Below are 15,479 nucleotides of genomic sequence, written 5' to 3'. Positions count from 1 at the left end.
TCCTAAATGATGTGTAAAATTAACACTGGATACAAAAAATTATTTGCAGTTCTAGTATTTGCTTGGAAATCTTTAAATAACTCTGGTTTCAAGGGGAGACCAGTGAATTAGAAGTCTGAGTTGCTTTATGACTTGATACAATTAGGTGAGGGTCTCCTCCCTTTTATTTGCAGTTACATTGCAGTGTGGAAGATAGAGTCAAAAGAACAAGGGGAAATAGGGCTTGCCATGCATTTTGTACATTGGTCATCTAACCTTTGTTTGACTCAATCATTAAGTTAGCCGAATATGAGGAATGTTATGGCATCCATAACTTAGTTTCTTTTTAGTAAATCTAGACAAGGTTGCAAAAACAAGCTGCACATATTTGCGACTATCTGTTCTTCCACACCGGTGATCACCTTCATTCCCATTAGCTCCTTACACCCATGGCCGGTTGCTGGGCCTTGTTACCATCTGGAATTGACCACCCTAGAAATCTTGAACTCCCAGGAGGTCTGCGTTTATGTTAAAAACTTGAGAACATCAACTTGGCCTTCTAAGGAGACTCATACTAATGTTTAATACTTAACAGACTGTGTCCATGTTTTGTTATCTAAATCCTTACAACAATTCTGTTATCTCATTTATACGTACATATTTTCCATTTGGTCAAAATTGATTCATTGTACTAGAAAAGATACAGGGTTTCTTATCCCCACTTACAGAGAAGTAGAGGCAAAGTGAAATGAAGAGCCGGTGCTAGTTCAGTTTTGAGGCAATTTTGAAATTCACATCTGTTTTAGTTCAGAGATACCGAACCACTAAAAATCTATGACTCAAACTCAGGAATGATATTATAGTTACTACCTTTGATTGAGTGATTTCCTTGTACCGGCTAGGTTATAAATGTATTATGCATATTATCCGCACAGGCCACATGGTAGATCCTATTACCACCTTCATTTTTAGGTGTGAAGAAACTAAGGAGTTAACTAATTTGTTCCAGGTCACATAAGGTGGCAGAGCCCAGATTCAAGCATTGGACTATAACTCTTAATTCGTACAAAATTTGTGGAACCCTTACTCTTAATTACTGGGTTCTTTTCTTTCTTGAGAGTGAGTGAGAATGCATGAGGGAGGATGGGGGACGGAAGAGGGAGAGAGACTTTTTTTTTAAGATTTTATTTATTTAGCGACAGAGCTTGTTGAGGGGGGGGCAGAAGGAGAAGGAGAGAGAGACTCTCAAGCAGATTCCACGCTGAGTGCGTAGCTGACATGAGGCTCAGTTCCAGGACCCTGAGACCACAACTGGAGCCAGCATCAAGAGTTGGACGCTCAAAGAGAGAGATAGAATCTTCTCCACCTCACCACCCTGAGATCATGACCTGAGCTGAAATCAAGAGTTGAACACTTAACTGACTGAGCCACCCAGGTGCCCCAAACACTGTGTTCTCTCGACACCAAAAAATATTAGAAAAGAAAAATTCTTGCATCTTAGATCAGGAAGTGGCTTTTGATTTCTTTCAGGTAAGTGCTTTGTGCTGAGACCCTAAAGAGTGGGATGACCTTGACAAGGTCACTTGGCTATGCAAGGGGAGAACAAGGCCTAATCCAGATTACTGGATTCCCAGTCCAGTGCTCATTCCACTGGGCAGCATTGCATCTTCCGTGGAAACATTGACTTGATGATGGAGATGACTCTACAGCATCTTTTGTATTTTTTTTAATTATATATCAGGAAGCCTGACTTTTTATTTTAATTTTTTTTTATTTTTAAAGATTTTATTTATTTATTTGACAGAGAGCCAGCCAGCGAGAGAGGGAACATAAGCAGGGGGAGTGGGAGAGGAAGAAGCAGGCTCCCAGGGGAGGAACCTGACCTGGGGCTCCATCCCAGGACCCGGGGATCATGCCCTGAGCCGAAGGCAGACAGACGCTCAATGACTGAGCCACCCAGGCACCCCACATCTTTTGTATTTTGGCAAGTTTGCCTCATTCGTAGGAGAATGGCAGAGCCACCCGGGCACCCCACATCTTTTGTATTTTGGCAAGTTTGCCTCATTGTAGGAGAATGGCAGAGGACATTATTAAAGTCACAGATGACCTTCTTGAGGTTCATTCCAGCCTCAGGCATACAACCTAGGAGGAACATTCCTTAGCCAGCAAGTTGTTCTTTTCCATTCAGTTTCTTGTGCTCAAAGCAAACTGATTGTGAGTTATCTGATGTCTTCCAGTCTCTCTTTTCATTTTGTTTATTCAGTTTTTCATGCATGTGCTGTGACTAGTTAGGAAGGCTACAAGGTCATTTTCGTATTTTCCCAGAGACTGAAAGCACTTAACATAATTTAAGTAGATTAATTGTTGGAGGAAATGGATTTAAAATACTTTGGCCAAAAAGTGCTATTGGGAGGGGGTAGTGTAGTTGCTGACGCTGGAGTCAGACCTGGGAAAGAATTCTTCTGTGATGCATTTACTCTCTGTGTGAGCTGGAGGTCAGTTTCTTAACCTGTCTGAGCCTTAGCTTCTTCCTATGTAAAGTAGTGGTAATGACACCTGTCTTACAGAGTAGTTATGAAAAATGAATACAGTAGCAGACGGTAGGTGCCAGTCACCAAGTGGACCTTAATAAGTGGTAGGGCACATCATTTTCTTTTTAGAACAGCATAAAATCTATCCTTTCAGCCTGTTAGAGCTTCCCTAATGAGGAGGCCTTTTATAATTATCTACTCTTTTACGTATGGTAAGATTTCTGCATGGGGGAGCAACCACTTGGCATGAAAGAAATAACCTAATTTAGTTATATTGTGGTTTAGGAGCTGATTTACAGTGGACCTATATTATTATTAGTCTATATTTATGAATGTACGAAGTAGTAGGACCATTTATTTCAGGGTTAGGTTGTCTCCCGATGGCTCTGTTCATCCTCAGATGCTGAGTGGTAATGATTTTGATGAGATGAGAACTCTTCCTTATTTGCCAAATAGCAGTAATTATTGAAATCAGAACAACCAGTTTTATCCTTCAGTCCAGAAAGAGATTTGCATTATAGTCATTTAAAAATTTTTCTAATTGTAGAAATTGTCCGTTGAAGTAGGACTGTCAGTTTGGTTTCTAGTCACCTGGGTAACATTTTCTTTGAAGTAAGCAGGAAGGCAACATTGTAGAATGGTTCAGGAAAAAATCTCTGCCTGCAGAAATTTTTGCCAGGTTGCAAAATTTGCTCCACCTTTCCCACACTTCTCCATGTTTTGGCAGTGATGTACCTGATAGCAGTGAAGCAACATCTGTGCTCATTTTCAGCACGGGAGTTGTATTTCCTATTTTGGTTTAAGTCTTTATTCGTTGGGGGGTACCTGCCTGACTCAGTCAGTGGAGTGTGTGACTTTTGATCTTGGGGTTGTGGGTTCGAGCCCCATGTTGAGTGTGGAGATTGCTTAAAAAGAAAATCTTAAAAAAAAAAAAAAAGTCCTTACTTGTCTGCAGACAGATTACTTCTAAATTCAGTGTACTTTTATACAACGAGAGCCTTCTAATGGATAAACTTCAGGTGCAGTTTAGAGAGAGGGACTAAGCTAACCTTTGCATTTGAATGTTTCCAGTAGAATAGGTTTAACTCAAAGGTTCAAATCTTCATGTCCAAGGTATATAAAGTGTCTTATTTAGATGAATACTCTCCATTTAAAATCAACAGTATATTGTTAGATCAGATTCAATAATTAATCTAATTTTTTTTTATTTTTAAAGATTTTATTTATTTATTTGACAGAGAGCCAGCCAGCGAGAGAGGGAACATAAGCAGGGGGAGTGGGAGAGGAAGAAGCAGGCTCCCAGGGGAGGAACCTGACCTGGGGCTCCATCCCAGGACCCGGGGATCATGCCCTGAGCCGAAGGCAGACAGACGCTCAATGACTGAGCCACCCAGGCACCCCACATCTTTTGTATTTTGGCAAGTTTGCCTCATTCGTAGGAGAATGGCAGAGGACATTATTAAAGTCACAGATGACCTTCTTGAGGTTCATTCCAGCCTCAGGCATACAACCTAGGAGGAACATTCCTTAGCCAGCAAGTTGTTCTTTTCCATTCAGTTTCTTGTGCTCAAAGCAAACTGATTGTGAGTTATCTGATGTCTTCCAGTCTCTCTTTTCATTTTGTTTATTCAGTTTTTCATGCATGTGCTGTGACTAGTTAGGAAGGCTACAAGGTCATTTTCGTATTTTCCCAGAGACTGAAAGCACTTAACATAATTTAAGTAGATTAATTGTTGGAGGAAATGGATTTAAAATACTTTGGCCAAAAAGTGCTATTGGGAGGGGGTAGTGTAGTTGCTGACGCTGGAGTCAGACCTGGGAAAGAATTCTTCTGTGATGCATTTACTCTCTGTGTGAGCTGGAGGTCAGTTTCTTAACCTGTCTGAGCCTTAGCTTCTTCCTATGTAAAGTAGTGGTAATGACACCTGTCTTACAGAGTAGTTATGAAAAATGAATACAGTAGCAGACGGTAGGTGCCAGTCACCAAGTGGACCTTAATAAGTGGTAGGGCACATCATTTTCTTTTTAGAACAGCATAAAATCTATCCTTTCAGCCTGTTAGAGCTTCCCTAATGAGGAGGCCTTTTATAATTATCTACTCTTTTACGTATGGTAAGATTTCTGCATGGGGGAGCAACCACTTGGCATGAAAGAAATAACCTAATTTAGTTATATTGTGGTTTAGGAGCTGATTTACAGTGGACCTATATTATTATTAGTCTATATTTATGAATGTACGAAGTAGTAGGACCATTTATTTCAGGGTTAGGTTGTCTCCCGATGGCTCTGTTCATCCTCAGATGCTGAGTGGTAATGATTTTGATGAGATGAGAACTCTTCCTTATTTGCCAAATAGCAGTAATTATTGAAATCAGAACAACCAGTTTTATCCTTCAGTCCAGAAAGAGATTTGCATTATAGTCATTTAAAAATTTTTCTAATTGTAGAAATTGTCCGTTGAAGTAGGACTGTCAGTTTGGTTTCTAGTCACCTGGGTAACATTTTCTTTGAAGTAAGCAGGAAGGCAACATTGTAGAATGGTTCAGGAAAAAATCTCTGCCTGCAGAAATTTTTGCCAGGTTGCAAAATTTGCTCCACCTTTCCCACACTTCTCCATGTTTTGGCAGTGATGTACCTGATAGCAGTGAAGCAACATCTGTGCTCATTTTCAGCACGGGAGTTGTATTTCCTATTTTGGTTTAAGTCTTTATTCGTTGGGGGGTACCTGCCTGACTCAGTCAGTGGAGTGTGTGACTTTTGATCTTGGGGTTGTGGGTTCGAGCCCCATGTTGAGTGTGGAGATTGCTTAAAAAGAAAATCTTAAAAAAAAAAAAAAAGTCCTTACTTGTCTGCAGACAGATTACTTCTAAATTCAGTGTACTTTTATACAACGAGAGCCTTCTAATGGATAAACTTCAGGTGCAGTTTAGAGAGAGGGACTAAGCTAACCTTTGCATTTGAATGTTTCCAGTAGAATAGGTTTAACTCAAAGGTTCAAATCTTCATGTCCAAGGTATATAAAGTGTCTTATTTAGATGAATACTCTCCATTTAAAATCAACAGTATATTGTTAGATCAGATTCAATAATTAATCTTAAATACATTCAAAGGTAGGAGCTATAAATAGTGATCTTGAGCAGTGCTTCAATAAATGGTTCAGTGACTCATAGGAAATGATATTGGAGTATAGAATATTTTGTATGATGTCATTGGCTTAAATCTATTAGAGTTACAGCAGTCCACCCATTCTTCGCAGTTTTGCTTTTTGCAGTTTCAGTTACCTCAGTCATCCGAGGTCCAGAAGCAGATGATCCTTCTGATTATTGTCAGATCAGTAGTGGCCTAACGCTGCATCGCAATGCCTGTCATTCCTCTCACTTCATCTCATCACACAGGCCTTTTATCATCTCACATCATCACAAGAAGGGTGAGTGCAGACCAGAAAGAGATTTCGAGAGAGAGAAAGACCACATTCACATAACAGTATATTGTTACAATTGTTCTCTTTTATTATTAGTTATTGTTGCTGATCTCTTTACTGTGCCTAACTTATGAGTTAAACTTACATCATAGATATGTACGTATAGGAAGAAACATAGTGTATATGGGGTTCGGTACTATCCGCAGTTTCAGGCATCCACTGGGTGGGGGGGTTGGAATGTATCTCCTATATATAAGGGGGGACTACTGTACTGAAGGTTTTCACAATTTCTACTCTTGTTAACCCTGCCCTCCGAAGCTGCACATTGTCCGCTGATCTATGTGAAGTGAGTTTCTTTGCCCAGTGTTAAGAAAACATATCCCCTCACTAGTGGCATGATCGTTCAGATAAAAGTAGAAAGTGAAAGTACATGCAATCTGCACAGTTGAACATCTTTGTCATTTTTAACTGTCTTAAAAATTATTACTGTACCCTGAAGGGTAAGTAGCTTAGAATTTGCTCATTATCAGCTGACAAAGTTGTGGCCTTTTAAAAAAGCAAAGCACACTTGGTTGGCGATAATTTGGAAGGCAGAGGATTGCTATTTATGGTGATATTTAATGTCATTTTCAGTAGGACTAAATTAAAAGGGAAATGCCATAATGTGTGTAAAACCAACCATTTTAGAAGGTGGTCAGAATAGAGTTGCCTATAATCTTTTCATTCCACTAAAATCTGTAAGGCAGCTTAAGGCGGCATTTCCTAAGCTGTTTCATTGAACATTAGTTCTCATACAATGTAATAAATGTCCTCTGGAGTTGGAAAAAGGATCCTTGACTGAAAGATGGCTAAAGTGAAATGCATTTCCTTACTGCAGAATTAGTATTCAGAGCGTGTGTGTTGGTGTGCCATATGACCCTTCAAGAGAGAGGATACATAATGCAGTGTTTCTTGAACTTATTTGGCCATGGAACCCTGTTTGTGAGAACATCTAAAAGGCATTTCATGTTATGACTAGTGTGTAGTGGAGCCCAGTTGAACAGTTCTGGTGTGGAGAGTTTATGAGTAAAAAAGTGAATCTTTTTTGTATAGGACAGCTTGGCCAATAGTGGAAAAGGATTTGTCTGGGAGCATACAACATATGTCTCCAAAATCACTTAGACTCTTAGGGATAAATGTGATTTCAAAAGGTCATTCTAGGGGTCCCTGGGTGGCTCAGCCGTTAAGCATCTGCCTTTGGCTCAGGTCATGATCCCAGGGTCCTGGGATCAAGCCCCGCATTGGGCTCCCTGCTTGGCGGGAAGCCTGTTTCTCCCTCTCCCACTTCCCATGCTGGTGTTCCCTCTCTCGCTGTCTCTCTCTGTTAAATAAATAAATAAATAAAATCTTAAAAAAAAAAAAAGCTCATCTAACCCAGTTGCCTATATCAACGATAATACTAGCAGCTACCATTTTTTAGAGTACTTGCTGTTTATCCGTCACAGTGCTGTTATTCCACAGGCATTGTTAACCACTGGTCTTCATGATTTTTTATCTTCTTAATATTTCCCATTCATCTTTTCAACATCTGCACTACCACATTTTCCATTAGCTAGATGACGCAGGGTCTCATCTGCCCTGCTGTCTGTCCACTTCTCCATACTATAGCCCAAATGTGACCTTTTCAAAGGGTAATTCTGATTGTGCCAGTCCCATGCTTAAAGCTCTTCAGTGGCTCCCTATTGTCCTCAGAATAAAGTTCTAGTATCTTAGTCTTGTCCAGCCCTGTTCACTTTTCTAGGTTAACTTCTAGTCTCTTGTCTCTGGGCTGCTGCCATAGCAAACCATAGCCATTCCAGGAATGTAATGCTTTCTGTCAGCTCCAGGACTTCGCACATGCAGTTTGCTTGTCTGTCTCAGTAGGTTCCTATTCTTACAATTTAAAATCTCCCAAGAAGCCTTTGACCAGCCTGAATTGAGTTAGGCCCTGGGTTAGGGCTCTGCTTGTGTCTTATACTATGCATGGTCCTGTTGGAACTCTTGACACACAGCACTATGACTGCCTATTTTAATTTAATAGACTTTAGTCTCCTTGAGGACAGGACTGTGTATTGTTTAGGATCCCCAGATCTTAGCACAATACCAGCACATAAGTATCGATTGAATGAATGAAAGTATCCCTAATCCTTATAGCCTTGCAAGATGGTTTATAGTTTAGGCGATTGGCCTCAGTGGGGTTAAGTAACTAGTTTGAGGTTACTCAGCTAAAAAGAGGTGAGGAGGGATTAGAATCTAAATCTGTCTAACTGCAAAGACTGGGCTTTTTTTCCTTTGCTTCTCCACATGGCTGCTCTTTTTCATCTTGTCTTTACATATTCCTGTCAAGTGTTCAAACAGCCTGTGCTAACAACCCCATCCATAGCTTCTGAAGCAGCTTGTGCCATCTTTGGACAGCTATGAGAGAATAGAATAGTTTTCTAGAATAGTTTTCCATCCATTGGTTTTAATTTATGCTTTGGAGAATATAATTTATTTTTAAAAAAACAAATAATTCAGAATTTATGATCCACTTAAGGTCTCATTTATTGGTTTACTTCATTAATTTATTGGGCAGCGATTTACTGGGCACCAGCAAGCCCTGTGTTCCTTATTCTAGTGATATTGTCATTGCTCAGAATGTTTCTGGGACTTCTTTGGGGATGATCTTCAGAACTTCTGTCAGATTCTTTTGAAAATGTGTTGACATATTCTTTTAAACCTTGAAGGTGGATTTGGGAAAGAACTAATAGTTGCTCACGACCAAGTCAGGTGAAAGATATGGGTCAGAAGCAACAATCTGGCAGCCCTTAATTTTCTCTGATCTGCTTATAATTTAAAAAATTCGAACCAAAATTGAAAATGGGAAGATTTAACATTAAAACAATCTGGTTTTGATGGGTTTTTGTTTTGTTTTTTATTTTTTGTTTTTTAACCAGACAAAATGATACTATTTATGAAACCATTGCTGTGGTTCTGGAAGGGATAATGAGGGTACAAGGAATGGGCATAATGGATGTTCTCTGTGATGCTATTTATAATATTTTAAAATTGAAGACATTGAGGGATTAATATCTAAAATATATGAAGACCTTATACATTTCAGTACCCCCCCCAAAAAAATCCAGTTTAAAAAATGGGCAAAGGACCTGAAAAGACATTTTTCCAAAGAAGACATACAGATGGCTAACAAACACATGAAAAGGTGCTCAACATCACTAATCATCAGGAAAATGGAAATCAAAGACACAGTGATACAGCACCTTACACCTGTCAGAAAGGCTAAAATTAAAAAGACAAGAAATAAGTGTTGGCAAGGGTGTGGAGAAAAAGGAACCTTTGTATGCTGTTGGTGGAAATGTAAATTGGTACAGCCACTGTGGAAAACAGTATGGAGATTCCTCAAAAAATTAAAAATAGAAATACCATTATGATCCAGTAAATCCACTACTAGCTTTCTACCCAAAGAAAATGAAAACACTAATTCAAAAAGATATATGTACCCCTGTGTTCATTGTAGCCTTGGCATTATTTATAATAGCCAAGATGTGGAAGCAACCTCAGTGTCCATCAGTAGACTAGTGGATAGGAGGATGCGGTGTGTGTGTGTACACACACACACACACCACACACACACACACTGGAATATTACACAGCCATATAAAAGGATGAGATTATGCCATTTGTGACAACATGGATGGACCTAGAGGATATTGCGCTAACTGAAATAAGTCAGACTGAGAAAGACAGGTACTATATGATTTTACTCATATGTGGAATCTAAAAAACAAAACAAATGAACAATGAAAAAGCATAAACCTATAAATACAGAAAACATACTGATGGTTGCCCGGGGGGGGGGCATGGAATGGCTGAAATGGTGTGGGAGATACAGGTTTCCAGTTATGGAATGAATAAACCACAGGAATGACAGGCACAGCATAGGGAATATAGTCAGTGATACTGTAATTGTGTTGTATGGTGACAGATGGTAGCTACAGTTGTGGTGAGCATAACAACATAGAAAAGTTGAATCACTATGCTATGCACCTGAAACTAGTGTAACATGTCAGCTATACTCAAAAATTTCAAAAGGTAGGGGCGCTTGGGTGGCTCAGTCGATAAGCGTCTACCTTCGGCTCAGGGCGTGACCCCGGTGTTCTGGGATCGAGCCCCGACTCAGGCTCCTCCGCTGGGAGCCTGCTTCTTCCTCTCCCACTCCCCCTGCTTGTGTTCCCTCTCTCACTTGCTGTCTCTCTCTCTCTGTCAAATAAATAAATCTTTAAAAAAAAAATTTCAAAAGTAAAAAAAACAATTGAAGACACTGAAGTTATTAATATAAAACAGATTGAAAATTATAGTACACCCATTCAATCAAATGTAACCCAATTATAAGTGATATAGATATATATTTGATGTGGAAAGTTCACATTTTTTAAGTGAGAAAGATTACAAAACAGTTTGCATAGTATTATCTAAGAGTGGGAGACTTACTCAGCCTTGTTTCTCATTTACATAAGCAAAATGCAGTGTTTGACTCTGAGTGGTTGCATTAAAGGGATTCTTTAAAAAAAAAAATACCCCATTCCCTTAACCTATCACGATATCAGTACAAAACTGCTATATACATCTTAATATATAATAAGTCATACAATGTATTTAATATTCAAATGAATATGACTTTTTGTTTACATCACAACATATGAAAAGTTCATTTTTCTTAAGAGGTTCTCTGATATTTCTTGGGGCTTCCGGGTTTACTTACTGTACTACGTCCAAAGGAATCAGTTCGGGTACCATCAATAAAATGTTTGTTCAGGGCACTGAAGAGCCCAGTATCTTTGCTGCTAGTTATGCTTCTGATGTGTTACAATATAGCCTCCAAGATTAGGTTATCTGGGGGACTGAGCAAGACCCTGTCCTTGACAAGAGCTGTCATGGTGGTTAAGGCCAACTTCTGCCATAACTGTTGTCCTTCAGTCATTCCTCAGGATGCCAGGTCAAGAGCTGTTCTAGCATCAACTTTTGGGGTTCAGGATCTGGCTTTTGCTTTTATTGATTCTGAGCTTTTGCTGCAGTGGACTAGTATTTCTTCATGGCCTTTGTCAGTTGGAGCTGAACAGTGGCTGCCCCTTTAAGTGGGACATGCACTGTCCAGTTTTCCTCAATCCCCACTACTCCTTGTTACTTTGTTGACACTATGGCTAAGGTTGTGTTTGATATACACCTCTGTACTGAGTACTGGGGATATATGTAGATATAAATAAAACACAGCCACTGTCTGCAGGAAGCCCTCCTCTGGCAATAGAGACATGGTTGAAAGTAATTATAATGTGCGATAAGTGCTACAGTCAAGTATATATTTAGATATTAATTGAGTACCTACCACTTGCTAGGTATTAATGCTGAGTGCTTTACCCTGTCATTTAAGACTCAACATTCCCATGGGTTGGTGTTATTTTTTTCCATTTTATACATGAAGAAGTGAGCTCAGAGATGGTTAAGTAACTTGGCCAGGATCATAGAATTTTCTGACCAAGAGCATCAGTTCCCACCATACCTACTTTGAGAGCATTTAAGCTTGAACCACTTAATCAGAGGCCTTCATTTTGCCTCATAGTGATCTGGTTGTTTTTTAGGGCAAGACGACACAGTTGTCTCGTTGGAGGGCTGCTGAGATCCAGGACCAGGGAAGAATGTGAGTTGGAATCCCAGCGATCCCATGAGGCTTTTATCTACAGTAACAGGCTAGAGAGGGGAGAGCAATAGTAAATGAATGGGCCAGGCTGCCACATGGAAATTCTAGGATAATTTCAGTTCTTTTCCCACTAGTAGCTTGAATTATAGCAAGGTGGCTGTTGATGAGAAATAGGGGTTGAGGGGCACCTGGGTGGTGCAGTTGGTTATGTGTCTGATTCTTGGTTTCAGCTCAGGTCATGACCTCAGGGGTGTGAGATAGAGCCCCAAGTAGAGTGCAGAGTTCCTGCTTAAGCTTGCTTAAGTTTCTTTCAAATAAATAAATAAAATCTTTTTTTTAAAAAAAGATTTTATTTATTTATTTAACAGAGAGAGACAGTGAGAGAGGGAACACAAGCAAGGGGAGTGTGAGAGGGAGAAGCAGGCTTCCTGCCGAGCAGGGAGTCCGATGCAGGGCTCGATCCCAGAACCCTGGGATCGTGACCTTAGCCGAAGGCAGATGCTTAACGGCTGAGCCACCCAGGCGCCCCTAAATAAATAAATCTTTAAAAAAGAAAAAAATAGGGGTTGAAGTGTTTTTCTTGCAAACTTTCCAAGAACTAGTAAAAACTATGCCAGAGACCTTCACAGAGTATTAAGGGACATGTTTGGTTTAATCGGGTACATCAAACACAGAGTCAAGGATGGGGATTTGGAACAAGAACCAAATTTCAGCCTGGATTGGTGGTGAAAGGCATGGGGAAGATTTTTTGTAGCAGCTGGTAGTCCTCCCACACTGCCCTTTATGGCTCAGGAGTTGCTTTCTGCAGGGTTGCAGAGTATGCTGGAGATAGAAGAGAAGACAGTCCCTTCTAGTAGGTTTGGGGCCCTAGGGAGAGGGTGATATTTTGTCACATACTTAGTTAGGTCTCTAACCAAGAGATCAAGCTCAACATCAGTCAGATTTCTGATTTTTAAATTAATGAAGTTGGGTGTAATAGTTTATGCTGCCTCTACGTACGTGTGACCCCTAAGAATTTCCTTGGCTGTGCCCTGAGGTGCCCTGTGTCTTGGTGTCAGAATTGTGGTACAATAAAAAGAATAGCACCCTGTATGGGACCTGAGTTTGCATCCTCAATGTATGGTTAGGAGCCAGTTGTCAGACTTCTCCTTCACTCTTTCTCACATACAAAAGAGGATAGTGAGGATTAGAGGGGGATGTCTGTAACATACCTAAGCATAGAACCTGGCACTAATTGGTGGTGTTCAGAAATTATTATTTCAATGTGAGAAATGAGTGGAATATGTGTAGAAGTTAATATGGCAAAGCAATTGGGAGGACCACCTTGCTTCTGTTTCAGGGCGCTGCCAGATCTCTGCATATGCCCATGATGATCTCACATGTAAGGTCAGCCGAGGTATTTCTCCTTCTGCTAGCAAAACAGTTGTGTTGTTTAGTCCTGGGATACTTAGCTTTCAAGGGAGGAAGCAGATCTAAGGAGACTGTTAAAGGCCTTTGGTAATAGTGCAATGTTTCTATTTGAATATTTTGTAAAAAGAAAAGAAAAAAGACTGTTAATTCATTTTCACCATATTAGGAGGCTCCTCTTAACACCTCAGTAGTTGGGCCCAAAATCCATAAGCAAATCTTTGACCACCATGGTGTAAACCCCAGAATGTCTTCAGTAACTGCAGTACTCACAGTATCTCTCCTGAGATCATCCCTGCTACTTATTCTTGAAAATGTGGCAGAAAAGTTTATTCTCTATGATATCAAAACTGTAATATTAAAAGCTAATCAACATTTTTTTATGACCAACCTAAATTAATTAATCCATCAAACTGTAATGAGCTTTAAACTATAGTCACTGGTGTTCTATCTCTGCCAGTTCCTCCCCATCCCCCTTTATCATTGTATTTCCCTCTCGGGTTCCTGGTAGACCTTTTGGAAATGCTACCATCTCTGTCACTGCCTTCTTATCTTACTTCAGAATTTTCCTATTTAGTTTGTGTTTCAAAATAAGGTGATTTATCCTAGTACTGATATGGGTTTTTAAAATTACCAGGGACGTAATGACAGATGCCTTTTTAGAAAGACTACAAGCTGTTGTATGGCCACTATTTGTTACTGTTAAAGAGGTCACATTTTCTTTGAAGCTGTTGGATGAGCCCACCCTGTTTTCTTTTTCTTCTTCTGTTAATGCTCAACAGAAAACTGTAGATAGTTAAGTCACAACTTTCCGATCTTGTGCACATTGCTTCTCTGGTTTACTGCCATAGGATACTGTAGCAGTATCTTACAGACATCTTTGATGGCCAATCCGAAGCAGTTAAATTACCTTAAATTTTTTAAATGGAACTCTGACAGCCAATAAGAAATCCTTTGGGTGGGAACTGTAACAACCCTTTCGTGGGATTTTAAGAACAATTGTAAATTTGCAGTTTCCTCTGTTTTGGAAACACAGGAGGCCCTAGTGCATCTGCTGTGTGCATTTGCCAGGCATTTCCAAGCCTTAAGTTCCCCATAGTTTGAAGTCTGGATCTGACCCCTGTTCTGCGTCTCAAGGTAACTTTAAAACAGGAAGTGTACAAAGGAGGTAACTGATGACGTGAACAGCCAATCGTGGCTTTGTGTTCTTAGCTGATAAAGCAGCTCAGCCAATGGGACCACTCTGGAGGCAAGGTTTGGTGTCAAATAGCATGCTAGATTGAATGCCTTTGACTGTTAAAGTGGAAGGAGGCTGCAGGGCTTCATTGGAGCCTCGGAGTTTTTCACTGAGGCAGGGGTCAGCTGAAAGACAAAGAAAAATGGCGAATAGTTTGCTGGGGGGTGGGGGGACAGCTGTTCGGGCTTTCACTGGAGTGGACATTCCAGACTCAGGTTTCTGCATCTCCTGCTGCCTTTTGTTTCCTCCGTCCTTTGGGGGGGAGGGCTAGGAGTGACTTAAATTCTCCCTGTCCGAGGAGATATAAATAACTACATGTAAAATTAATGCAGTTCCCGGTAAGTTTAATTCTTTGTTTTGTGTTAAAATGGTAGAAACTGTTTAGCTTCAGAGAGTGTAGACAAGTTGCACTGTTTCAGAAAATGGCCACTTTACATTCCATGCATACCTTTTGGTGCACCTAGAATACCTTGGCTCTGTTTAGATTTTGCATGCCCTTCACCAAGGATTTCTTTTCCTAGTTGAGTATTGACAAGATCAGGTACATGAAGAAAGGCTAATCATTTTTCAGGGGTACACAGAAGCAAAGCACTTTCTCTTTGCATTGGGTAAACTTAACTGTTTTCCAAATAATTTTCCTTTGTTCAAGTGCACTGAAGCTTTCCTACAGAATAAGCTGAGTTGTTGTAAGACTTTTTCTGTTTCCATGCACTTTGTTGACATCTGTGTTTTCAGAGGTGGAAGCAGCACTACTGCTTTTCTAAATTTGTGTGAAAATGTGGTTTGCACGGACGCAGGTTCTAACGGTGAAGGCCCACATGCCAATGTGGAATTCTCCCGTAACTTTCCTGATTTACCTGTCTGCTTCTATTCTAATACGTACCAGTAATTAAGCAACAATCTTTGTTTTAAAATACACATTCTAGCTTAGAATGTTGGTGAGAGACATACTTTTCCACTATATTGGCAGTGACAGGAGCAAATCTTTTTCTACCAGTTTCACACATTTTGTCAGACATTGGTTTGGTTTTTTAAAAATGGTGTGAGCAAAGTGTTTTTCATGTTCTGTATGAAATATTTTGAATCCTAATTTATCTGCAGTTTGTGAATAGGAAAGTTAAGAATACGGGTACCCTATCTTTTGCCCTTGATAATTTTCCCCCCTCTTTTAGGGATACGGAGCTAATGCTG

General features: G+C 40.0%; 1 protein-coding gene across 5 annotated transcripts in view; it reads left to right on the top strand.

Moving 5' to 3' along the window:
* Positions 1-15,479, top strand: part of NFYC (nuclear transcription factor Y subunit gamma) — a 66,949-nt gene that overhangs the window by 3,829 nt on the left and 47,641 nt on the right. The window contains exon 2 of one of the 5 annotated variants that reach the window (XM_008699372.2): positions 11,586-11,644. The exons of the other annotated variants lie outside the window; for them this stretch is intronic. The gene's annotated coding sequence lies outside the window, so the exon portion shown is untranslated. The remainder of the gene's footprint in view (positions 1-11,585; positions 11,645-15,479) is intronic. 5 annotated transcript variants of the gene reach the window in all.

Source organism: Ursus maritimus, unplaced genomic scaffold, assembly GCF_017311325.1.
Source record: "Ursus maritimus isolate PB19 unplaced genomic scaffold, ASM1731132v1 scaffold_12, whole genome shotgun sequence".
In the NCBI taxonomy this organism is placed as follows: Eukaryota; Metazoa; Chordata; class Mammalia; order Carnivora; family Ursidae; genus Ursus; species Ursus maritimus.
The sequence above is the reverse complement of the archived record's forward strand: the minus strand, read 5'-3'. Positions and strand labels throughout refer to the sequence as shown.